This window comes from Pseudophryne corroboree, unplaced genomic scaffold (genome assembly GCF_028390025.1).
Source record: "Pseudophryne corroboree isolate aPseCor3 unplaced genomic scaffold, aPseCor3.hap2 scaffold_2383, whole genome shotgun sequence".
NCBI classification, from domain to species: domain Eukaryota; kingdom Metazoa; phylum Chordata; class Amphibia; order Anura; family Myobatrachidae; genus Pseudophryne; species Pseudophryne corroboree.
Window position 1 is genome coordinate 1 of NW_026969038.1, and position 12,358 is coordinate 12,358.

At 46.1% G+C, this 12,358-nt stretch overlaps 1 pseudogene; it reads right to left on the reverse strand.

Moving 5' to 3' along the window:
- Positions 1-8,895: 8,895 nt before the first annotated feature.
- Positions 8,896-9,015, reverse strand: LOC135011054 (5S ribosomal RNA; annotated as a pseudogene).
- Positions 9,016-12,358: the final 3,343 nt, after the last annotated feature.

A 12,358-nucleotide genomic window follows, 5' to 3' on the forward strand; every position in this document is an offset into this window, starting at 1 on the left:
GGGGCTCTGTACGGGGTCTGCCTTTGAACTTCCCTCCCTCTCCCGATTGGCGTAAGGTGCCGATGACGTCACCCGCTCACCACGCACTTGTGGATGCCGGGCGCAATGGCGGCGCCCACACCCCGGGAACCCGCCGGAGACAGCGCCAGCAAGACGCGACGACCCGGAGCCCACCTGGGGCGATGACCGCCGGGAGACCCAGCGCACCCGGAGCGGTCCTCTAGGAGTGGCCCCTGGACACTTTCCTGGTTTCGTTGGATGTTTAGAATGAAAGATCTGGACTAGTCGGGGAGCAGTGACTTCAGAAGCTTTGACCCAGCTCCTCTCCTCAAGACCATAACCTTTCCATTCTACCAGATACTGTAAATTCTTGTGAAGATAACGAGAGTCAAGAATAGTTCTGATTTCAAATTCTGTTCCAGCTTCAGTCTCTACCGAGGTTGGGCTAGGAGACTCCGAATGAAACCGATTTAAAATGAGGGGACGAAGGAGAGAAACATGGAAAGAATTTGGTACCCGAAAGTGGGAAGGTAATCCCAATTTGCAGACAACAGGGTTCAGGACTTGCAAAACGGGGTAAGGACCGATGAACCTCGGAGCAAACTTCATAGCGGGTACTCTTAAACGAAGATTGCGGGTAGAGAGCCATACCCTGTCACCAACTCTGTATTGAGGAGCTGCTCGCCGTTTTCTATCTGCAAAGAATTTGTAGCGGCCAGAGATTTTCTTGAGATTAGTATGAACCCTACTCCAGATTTGACTGAAGTGCCGGAGAGTGGAAGCTGCAGCAGGAACATCCTTCGAAGGAAGAATTGGTAATTCTGGGACTCGTGGATAGAATCCATAATTCATGAAGAATGGGGACTCACCAGTGGAAGAGAGGTACAGATGATTATGGGCAAACTCGGCCCAGGGTAACAGTCCCACCCAATCGTCCTGTGAAGGAGAGAGATAAACGCGGAGAAAAGTCTCTAAATCTTGATTGACACGTTCAGTTTGCCCATTGGTTTGTGGATGGTAAGCAGATGAGAACTTGAGTTTTATTTGTAAGGCTGAGCAGAGGGCCCTCCAAAATCTTGAAGTGAACTGCACCCCTCGATCAGAGACTATCTCCCGAGGTAACCCGTGCAGGCGGAAATGTTCACGAATAAATAGTAAAGCCAACTTGGGAGCCGTTGGTAAACCGGTCAACGGAACAAAATGTGCCATTTTTGAAAAGCGGTCAATAATTACCCAGATGGTATTGTAACCCTTGGATAGGGGTAATTCGGTAATAAAGTCTATAGAAATATGGGTCCAGGGTTTCTTAGGAATGGACAGTGGATGAAGCAACCCCGCAGGAGGCAGATGAAGAGTTTTGCGCTGAGCACATTGAGGACATGAATTGACATAATCTTGTATATCCTTCTTCATGGTGTCCCACCAATATGACCTTCGTAGAAATGCGCACATTTTTTGAACTCCAGGATGACCGGAAAACTTGGAGATATGAGCCCACTGCAGTAACTTTGGTCGAAATTCAACTGGTACAGACATTCTGCCAGGAGGAGGACCCAGAGAGGTGGGAGCTGCTGAAATAGAGACTGGACTGAGAATTAAACTCTTTTCAAAGGAATTCTCCTCATCCGAGGCCGTTAAAGAACGAGGCAGAGCATCAGCCTTAGCGTTAAGAGTCCCGGCCCGGTACTTAATAATGAACGAGAACCGAGTGAAGAAGAGCGCCCATCTAGCTTGACAGGGATTCAAGCACTGGGCCGTCTTGATATACAACAAGTTCTTGTGATCGGTGTAAATAGTAATTAGGTGTTTAGCACCTTCCAATAAGTAACTCCATTCTTCTAGGGCAGATTTTATTGCTAAAAGTTCCTGATCTCCAATGGTGTAGTTTCGTTCAGCAGGAGAGAACTTACGAGAATGGAAACCACATGGATGTAACTTCCCATCAGAAAAGTACTGTGAAAGGACGGCACCGATACCTACTGAGGAAGCATCGACTTCCAAGAAGAATGGTTTTGAGAAATTCGGTTGTTGGAGTACCGGAGCAGACATAAAGGCTGATTTCAACCGGGCAAATGCTACTACAGCTTCTGAAGACCAGAGACTTGGGTCAGACCCCTTTTTGGTTAGGGCAGTAATGGGTGCAACGATGGTAGAAAATCCCTTAAGGAATTTCCGGTAGTAATTTGCAAAGCCCAGGAATCTTTGCACCGCTTTCAAGGAGAGAGGCTGAGTCCAGTCCCGAATGGCAGTGAGTTTTTCCGGATCTATGCGAAGCTCCGTACCCGAGATGACATAACCGAGGAACGGAATTGAAGGGACCTCAAAGATACATTTGGAAATCTTGCCGTAGAGACGATTCCTTTGTAAGCGAAGAAGTACTTCTTTGACCTGTACTCTGTGCTCTGCAAGATTCTTAGAAAATATCAGAATGTCATCCAAGTACACCACTACGCTTTGGTATAACATATCTTGGAAGATTTCATTTACAAATCCCTGAAAAACGGCAGGGGCATTGCTGAGGCCAAACGGCATTACCAGATATTCGTAATGCCCGTCCCTGGTATTGAAGGCCGTCTTCCATTCATCCCCCTGTCAGATACGTATCAGATTATAGGCTCCTCTTAAGTCGAGCTTAGTGAAGACGTGGGCTCCACGAACCCTATCAAATAGCTCTGTGATTAGCGGCAAAGGGTATTTGTTCTTAACGGTGATATCGTTTAAGCCACGATAATCAATACATGGTCCTAACCCTCCGTCCTTCTTTTTCACGAAAAAGAAACCTGCTCCAGCCGGGGAGGTAGAGGGGCGAATGAATCCTTTCAGTAGATTAGATTTGATATAGTCCGACATAGCTCGGGACTCGGGTAATGACAAGGGATATGTGCATCCCCGGGGTGGCATTTTCCCTGGGATAACCTCAATGGGAGAGTCCCAGGTTCTATGGGGTGGTAACTGATCGGCCGCCTGTTCCGAGAACACATCTGTGAACTCCCGATAGACCTCCGGAATGAGCTCCTCATCCGACTTGATAGATACACGGAGCGGGTAGACAGGAGTGAGACAACTAGAGTGACAAAACGAACTCCAGGACAATATTTGTGATGACTTCCAGTCGACGTGAGGGTTGTGAATTTTAAGCCAAGGTAGACCAAGAACAAGATCGTGAGGCATCTCCGGAATTACTAGAAACTCCAAATGTTCTTGTGACTCCTCCGGAACAAGCTAGGCCTGCCCGTTTCCCGGACGGGACTTGCAGAACTTGATAAAGTGATCCGCGGCTCCACAGTAGAGGCAGAGTTTACCCTCACGGCGGCGCTGTCGTTCCTCCGGGGACAGCCAGGATCGGTTGATTTGCATGGGTTCGTCCGGACTCGGGGTAACTGTTTGCTTAGGCGGGAGAAGCCGGAATCTGGATCGATCCGACCGACTACGTTCGCCACCTCGTTCCTACATGCGGAGATCCACCTTGACACAGAGTGAGATCAACTCTTCTAAAGGATCCAGCAGATCCCTAGTGACCAGCTCGTCCTTCAGACGGTCAGAGAGCCGGTTTCAGAAAGCGGCCCTGAGAGCATCATTATTCCAGCGTAGTTCTGAGGCAATGGTCTGGAAGTGGACCACATACTGTCCCACAGAACGGGAGCCTTGACGGACTCGGAGCAGGTCCAAGGAAGCAGCGGTCGTTCTGCCGGGCTCATCAAAAATCCTTCGGAATGACGCAATGAAATTAGTGTAACTGGAAACCAATGGGTCAGATCGTTCCCACAACGGAGACACCCAATCCAACGCTGAACCTTCAAGCAAGGAAATAATGTATGCCACTTTGGACCGATCCGTGGGGAAATTGTATGAGAGAAGTTCAAAACGCACCTCGCATTGGTTGAGAAAACCACGGCAATTCTTTGGATTCCCATTATAGCGAGAGGGAGTGGGAAGCTGAAGGTGTGACCTGGTTCCAGACGAGGATTGAACATTACTGGAGATGACTACTGTAGCGGGTACTGGAGCAGGAGCCAGAACTACTGAATCCAGGGAGGCCTGAATTTGATCCAGCCGGCCGGATAATTTCTGGAGATACTGCATCACCTGGCTCTGTGCCGCCTCCTGACTCTGAACTCGGGAAGCCAAGTTTTGGATGGCACTTGACTCTGGGTTCCGATCCCCCGGGTCCATGTGGCCTGAGTATACTGTCACCGACCTGGGTTGGGAGTGTTGAGAACCCGGGGGTTCTTCCGATGATTGAGAAGAGGAACCACAGCTGGGCCGGAGCAGGGATGGCCGGATATAGGTTTCCCTCATGCAGAACTTAGCCATTGTAGCCGACGTGTAATGCTAAAGAATTAGTTGTGGCCAAGGCTTGGGGGCGATGCTGAAGTACACAAAAAAATGAAGAACTTGTGAGCGATGTTGAAGAAATGAATGAAGATTTGAGAACGATGTTGAAGCACACAGAAGAATGAAGAACTTGTGAGCGATGCTGAAGAAATGAATGAAGATTTGAGAACGATGTTGAAGCACACAGAAGAATGAAGAACTTGTGAGCGATGTTGAAGAAATTAATGAAGATTTGAGAACGATGTTGAAGCACACAGAAGAATGAAGAACTTGTGAGCGATGCTGAAGAAATGAATGAAGATTTGAGAACGATGTTGAAGCACACAGAAGAATGAAGAACTTGTGAGCGATGTTGAAGAAATTAATGAAGATTTGAGAACGATGTTGAAGCACGCAGAAGAATGATGAACTTGTGAGCGATGCTGAAGAAATGAATGAAGATTTGAGAACGATGTTGAAGCACACAGAAGAATGAAGAACTTGTGAGCGATGTTGAAGAAATTAATGAAGATTTGAGAACGATGTTGAAGCACGCAGAAGAATGATGAACTTGTGAGTGATGCTGAAGAAATAAATGAGGATTCAATATTTGGTGTAACTCTGGAAGTATGGGAGGCGTTCCACTTAGGGATACCCTGTAATACTGGAAGCACAGGAGGTGTCCCTCTGAGAGATACACTGTAACGCTGGTAACGCAGAGAATGTCCCACTGAGTGATACACTGTAACGCTGGTAGCACAGGGAATGTTCCACTAAGTGATACACTGTAACGCTGGTAGCACAGGGAATGTCCCACTGAAAGATACTCTAACGCTGGAACACAGGAGACGTTCAGCTTGAGAACACGCTGAACGCTGCTAGCACTGGTGATCATTGGAAAGACGGTACTCAGGCGCCGGGGCTCTGTACGGCGTCTGCCTTTGAACTTCCCACTCTCTCCCGATTGGCGGAAGGGGCCGATGACGTCACCCGCTCACCACGCTCTCATGGATGCCGGGCACAACGGCGGCGCCCACACCCCAGGAACCCGCCGGAGGCAGCGCCAGCAAGACGCGACAACCCGGAGCCCACCGGGGGCGACGACCGGCGGGAGACCCAGCGCACCCGGAGCGGTAAGCGTGGCAGCCGCAGCGCCGCAAGTGTGACACAGGGATATCGTCAGAGGTGCTTTATGAGGGAACGGGGCCAATGTAAAGGCTCCGATCGGGCTCCTTCCTCTCTAGTGGTGCAGTAGATTCCGGCATGGCACCATGTTCACATGGACAACTCTATTTCGCATGCGTGAATCATCAGAAAATGGTCACAGCGGCCATTTCCCAGTGATTTCTTCAGCTCTGCAGCCAGCACCGGGCCGAAGGAGCGGTAAGTATCATTAAATGGGTGCAGGGTGTGCAATGTGAGGGCCCCCAGGACCCAGGGGCCCTTGTGTACCACACACCTAGCACCCATCATAGAGATGCCAGTGGATATTGTGGTTTTACCCTAAAAAATGTAGTCTGCACTGTGAAAGTAAACTCAATATAATCCCCAATTATACAGTATATCCAATGATTGATTTATTGATTTATTTGTTACCAGTTATTTATATAGCGCACACATATTCCGCAGCGCTTTACAGAGAATATTTGGCCATTCACATCAGTCCCTGCCCCAGTGGAGCTTACAATCTATGGCCCTCATTCCGAGTTGCTCGCTCGGTAATTTTCTTCGCATCGCAGCGATTTTCCGCTAATTGCGCATGCACAATGTTCGCACTGCGACTGCGCCAAGTAAATTTGCTATAAAGTTTGGTATTTTACTCACGGCATTACGAGGTTTTTTCTTCGTTCTGGTGATCGTAATGTGATTGACAGGAAGTGGGTGTTTCTGGGCGGAAACTGACCGTTTTATGGGTGTGTGTGAAAAAACGCTGCCGTTTCTGGGGAAAACGCGGGAGTGGCTGGAGAAACGGGGGAGTGTCTGGGCGAACGCTGGGTGTGTTTGTGACGTCAAACCAGGAACAAAACTGACTGAACTGATCGCACTGGCAGAGTAAGTCTCGAGCTACTCAGAAACTGCACAGAGAAGTCTTTTCGCAATATTGCGAATATTTCGTTTGCAATTTTGCTAAGCTAAGATTCACTGCCAGTAGGCGGCGGCTTAGCGTGTGCAATGCTGCTAAAAGCAGCTTGCGAGCGAACAACTCGGAATGAGGGCCCATATTCCTTATCACATGTACACACACATTCACGCTAGGGTTAATTTTGTTGGTAGCCAATTAACCTACCAGTATATTTTTGGATTGTGGGTGGAAACCGGAGTACCCGGAGGAAACCCACGCAGGTATGGGGAGAATATACAATCTCCACACAGTTAGAGCCATGGTGGGAATTGAACCCATGACCTCATTGCTCTGAGGCAGTAATGCTAACCATTACACCATCCGTACTGCATCATTACAAACTAATACACCATCCGTATTTGATTCAGTTTATCAGGTGATGCAGTCAGTAGTTGCAGGGATTTTCCTCCACTTTTAGGTGTCTGTAAACAATTACTTAGTTACAGTACTAGTGCAATGAATTGACATGTATCATATGCCTCAGAGATGACTTGTAAATACTCATTCATCGTTTCTTCAGAGCAGTGATAAGGGACACTGTCACTTTCCCCAGCAGTCCCAATTTTGGTTGTAATGTTTCAATTTTTCATGGGCAAAAGTAGTGCTGCCTATTAGGGAATGGCAGTGGTCTGGTAGATGAGCCAGGATCTAAGATAGTTATAGGTTTGGCCTAGGGTGGCCAATCCTGGGATCAGGATCGGCCGGATCACAGGATTTAGGCCAATAATTGGCTGCGATTCAGTCCCGGGAATGGAAGCTCCAGTCCCGGAGATTGCGGGATCAGGTGGCCATTTGTGTTTTTAATGCTGGGCAGCATTGAGCGCTGCCCGGCTCCCCCTGTGCAGCGTGATGTGAAGTCAGAGGTCACACTGCACAGTCAACCCCCCCCCCCCCCCCGGCACCTACCACCGAGCCCGAAGGAAAGCCGCCCGTCACCCTTTGCCGAGCCCGAAGGAAGTTTCCCACCCCCATAGTATGGTGAGTTATGTGTGTGGTGCGGGGCAGGGGGATCGGCGGACACACAGGAAAAAAGCCAATCTCGGGTATCCCGGGATTGACCATTTTTCAATTCCGATACCCGGGATTGAAAAAATCAATATGATTCTCTAGCTTTTAATATAATTTGAAAGGATTGCTGACATTGCAGTTTTATAGTTCCAGGACTTTCTTATTAGAGAAAAATCAATAGGAATTATTTGTTTAAGAACTGAACTGGATATACTTGTTACAAGAAATGCTATCTGTAGCTATAGTCTAGAAAGCACCTTGAGTCCTGTTTGGAGAAAGAGCGCTATATAAATAAAATTATTATTATTATTATTATTATTATCATAGTCATTAAACAAACTGAGAATGATTGATCCAGGCAATTTTTGAGCAATTTTTCTTTTTTGGGTGGGGGGGGGGGGGGGGGGGGAATTCTCCCATTCCCCCACCCCCCTCACTTCAAGTAAGCGTAATCTGGGTGCTCTATCTAATATATCTAATATACAATATACAATAGAGTGTATATGAGGCTGAACTTGGGGTACTTGGGTAATTATTCAACCTTACAAACTATCTAACTGTGTAGAGAAGACATTATATTATAGTGGTGACTGAGGTGTGCAATTATACATCCTCGTATATCATGCTTACAGCAATAGCTGTGGTGGAGACAGATGAAACAGCTGGCGTATCAGTCCTCTGTGCAGATACTGAACACAGAGCCGACCTGATACCGTCTCTTCTCCTGCTGCGAGTGTTCACATTCCCCTGGGCCAGTAACTGTCAGGGGGTTTTCTCCAGTTGTAGGCATTAGGCACAAATATGGTCAAGCACTGTTGTACATATATTAGTAGTCACATGCTTGCTTGTACATTATTCCAGTTATTACATGCCAAAACATCCTGAAACCATTTTATAATCTGTAGCATGCCAACAATAGTAACTGCATTTTAAATTATTAAAAATGAGAAAATACACAGTAATTTTTTCTGTTTTATGTAGTGAGCATATTTTTACTCCCTTGCAACTCCAGTTACTGAAAGACGGAGGAGAAAAAGAACAAAACACACTTTTTGGGAAGCACTCTTATTCAGAAGGACTAAATGTGTTCAGATACAATTAACTGATAAAACAGATAATTTTATTATGTACTTTTAAGATAACGGAGTTCCATCAGAAATGATATGTTAAAAAGCGAAACTATAAAGACTGTAATACACACAATTATTAGTCAAATGCTAAATTAATTAATAAACCGGTTTTGCCCTTAAAGGTATATTTTATGCAGTTAGCATCTCTACCAGATATATCAAGTAGATATAAAAAGAGCCATCATTTGGCCTGCATATATCCCAAAGGGAAATGTATCTGCAGGGAATTAAATCATAGGTTCAAGCACTATTTACTTTTGAGGTCATCAATTCCTCTATCATGCTCTTTAGGGTTGATGTGTGTATTCAACGGCCAATCTTAAATTGCAGCACCAGGGTCTTCCCAGGTAGTCTCCTATCCAAGTACTGACCCGGCCTCCCACTGCTTAGCTTCAAAGTTCGGAAGAGTTTGGGCTTTTCCAATGGGGTATGGCCGCAAAAGTAATGTATCCGTCACAACACAATAACACCTTTAGTGTTTGGTAATTTGTGCTCTCATGGGAACACTCCAATATTCAGACTTCCCACATATACACAATTCAACTGACCACATCAGAAATGTGTTTCAAAGTCTGAAATTTTTATAGCGGAAGGCAGACAACAAGCTGCTTCATAGGAAAAAATGTGCTTACCTGGTTTAAAGCTTATCTGCCACACTTATGACTTTTAAAAGGTAAGACAGTCAACAACACAACATCACAAGTGTGCTTACCTGGTTTAAAGCTCACCTGCAAACTGACTTCTGGCTTTCAAAGTGAGACAGTCACCAACACACCTAAACAGCAGCTGACCCAGGTTAAAGGTAAATGAGCTTAGGGGTGCATGAGAGAGAGATATGATCACAAATGGGCCAATTAAAAATGAACCCTATTGTATACATACGGGAATCCACTGCACTCGCCATTCCCAGAGGAGGGGTGCACTCACGTACACCGCACCCCTTGGTTGGGGTGAGATGGGCTGTGACCACCTAACTCAAATATACATATACAAAGAGCACAAGTGTGGCAGGTAAGCTTTAAACCAGGTAAGCACATTTTTTCCTATGAAGCAGCAGTTGTCGGGTCTCTAAAAAATCTAAACAATCTAAAAAATCTATGTGAAAAACCTAGGGGTGGGGAGTACATGAGAGCACCCCTCTTCTGGTAATGGCGAGTACAGTGAATTCCTGTATATATACACTGTATGTATATAAATAGGACTATGGTAAACTAGCAGTGTTTACATATTTATGAAGGGCACAGACCATGCACTCTCTAATGTTTAGCCAAGCCTCTGTGTTAGCTGGCCACACCCCCCACTGGAGAGTGGCCACAACCCTAAGCATGGGCCAATACCACTGCATTTCCCCAGTGGGCCATTCTTGCTCCAGTCCGACACTGACCATATTGCTACCTCATTCACCATCCTGAATTTGAGTTTTACCAACATACCCATATTTGTATGACCACAAAATAATAAACACCATATGCTTTGTATCACAATTACTGAATGACAATTACGGGAAATAGGAACAGTGATATGAAAATGAAAAAGAAAAGGTATTAACACATATACTAATGTAATACAATTTCTCAAACTTCCCATTACTTTGTTTTTCTTATACTGTATGTTCACCAATTGTCTGTGCATGAATGTAATACATTTGCTATGTACTATTTCAAGAATATGGCATTTTCTGTAGATATCTCCTGTGCCTCTTACCATAATATTATCTCCTGTGCCTCTTACCATGTTATTAAGAGATTTGCTCAACACATCACTCATGGGTGGATAATCAAAATAAAATGAATAATCTCTTTTCTAGTGTTTGTCATCTATTGTTCCTCCTAATTACGAAATCCTATCCTTTGTCAAGGCCTTTCGGCATGCTTTATCAAAGCTGTCCTTGGCATAAAGCTGATCAGTATTTTATAATAGAAATCTTTAGTCTGTTGCTCACACAAATCATTATTGCTACATTACACCTAAAACGGATTAATCAAACCAGGAGAACTGGACTGATGCCTTTGTAAGCATATAAGACTAGTAGAAGCAGAGAATACCCAACAAGACTCACCAAAAGCCTGTAGTGTAGGCAGTCGCTGGATAGGGGATCATTACTTTTCTATAAGGGCGAGGCAAATATTTGCCAGAGAAAAGAAATTACATATGATAACTTGGAATGCTTTGAGATAAAGTTCATAACAAGTGATGGAATATGGAGAGAAGACAATGGTCCTGATTCATGTTTGTAAGTAAAGCAGATTTGAGTGGGGTGTGTACAAACTGAAACCTAAATTGCGGTGTAAAATAAAGCTAACATTTATGGGCTACCAATAGCAGCCAATATTTACCCTGGACAGGAAAAATGTAACCCACCCAAATCTAAATCTCTCTGCACGTGTTACATCTGCCCCACCTGCAATGCAACATAGTTTTGCCCAGGAGCTTGCTTTTTTTGCTTTACTTACAACCATGAATCAAGCCCAATGTCACAGCAGATGCAAGTCAAACAATTGCCATTTGGGTGTGTACTACACCCCCACCCCCACCCCCCCTCCTCGCCCATGTAAAAGTTGTGAGGGAAATAAAAATGCAATTTTAATACTTACATTTTATCAGCGAACATGTGACCAAATGGGCGACTGGTTATCATCCTGCTGCCATGATGATGGTCCTATTTTTAAGTGTAGGCCTGGGGGTTTAATCCCATCCACCCAATGTTAATCTGGCCCTGGGTGGGATATATTTTAGGATCCGTTGCCTGCACAAATTGTCACTGACACAATTAGTGGATATACACTTTGCCACTAATGGTTGTCACTGGCTTATGGAGTCTTATGCTAGCCATACACCAGGACGATATCTTTCCAACCAGCCAACTAGTTGGCTGGTTGGAAAGATAATCTGGCAGTGTGTGGGAGCAAACGATTATCAGCCGTTTGCTCCCACACGCTAAAAAACGGTCAGAAACGGTCTGACCAACTAGTTGGGAAAATCAAACCTGTTTGATTTTCCCAACCAATCGTTCAGGTGTAGGGGAAAACTTTCCCCCCAACTGAACGATAAGTAGGCGGACACTGGCTGCTAGTGTCCGCCTACTTTTGTCTCGGGCTGCAGAGGACCCTCTCTGACCAATCCCCCTCCGGCCACCTCACCGCCCCAGCCGCAGTGACCAGCCACCGCACAGCCACACTGCACCGTCCATCTCTGTCCCGCACCGCCAGCCTCCCGCACCGCAAATTAACCCCCCTCCGCCCGCCAGTCCCTTTCCTCCGCCGGCCGCCTCATCCATCCCGCCCAGTCTTTATTCCTTCGGCCATCTCACCCGCCCAGCTTCCTTCCCATCACAGCCGCCAGCCTCCCTCCGCCCGCACCGCTAATTCCCCCCGCCCGCCAGCCTCCCTCCGCCCGCACCGCTAATTCACCCCCCCCTGCCAGCCAGCCAGCCTCCCTCCGCCCGCACCGGCTCCCGCACCGCTAATTCACCCCCCGCCAGCCAGACACACATATATACACACTGACACACACATATATATATATATATACACACACACACACTGACACACATATGTACACTGATATACACACACATATATATATATATATATACACTGACACATATGTACACTGATACACACATATACACAGTGTGATAGACACACATATATACACTGTGATAGACACACATATATACACTGTGATAGACACGTACTGTATAGACACTGTGACACACTCATACACTGTGAGATACACACACATACTAACATATACATATATACACACTGTCACACACACACAC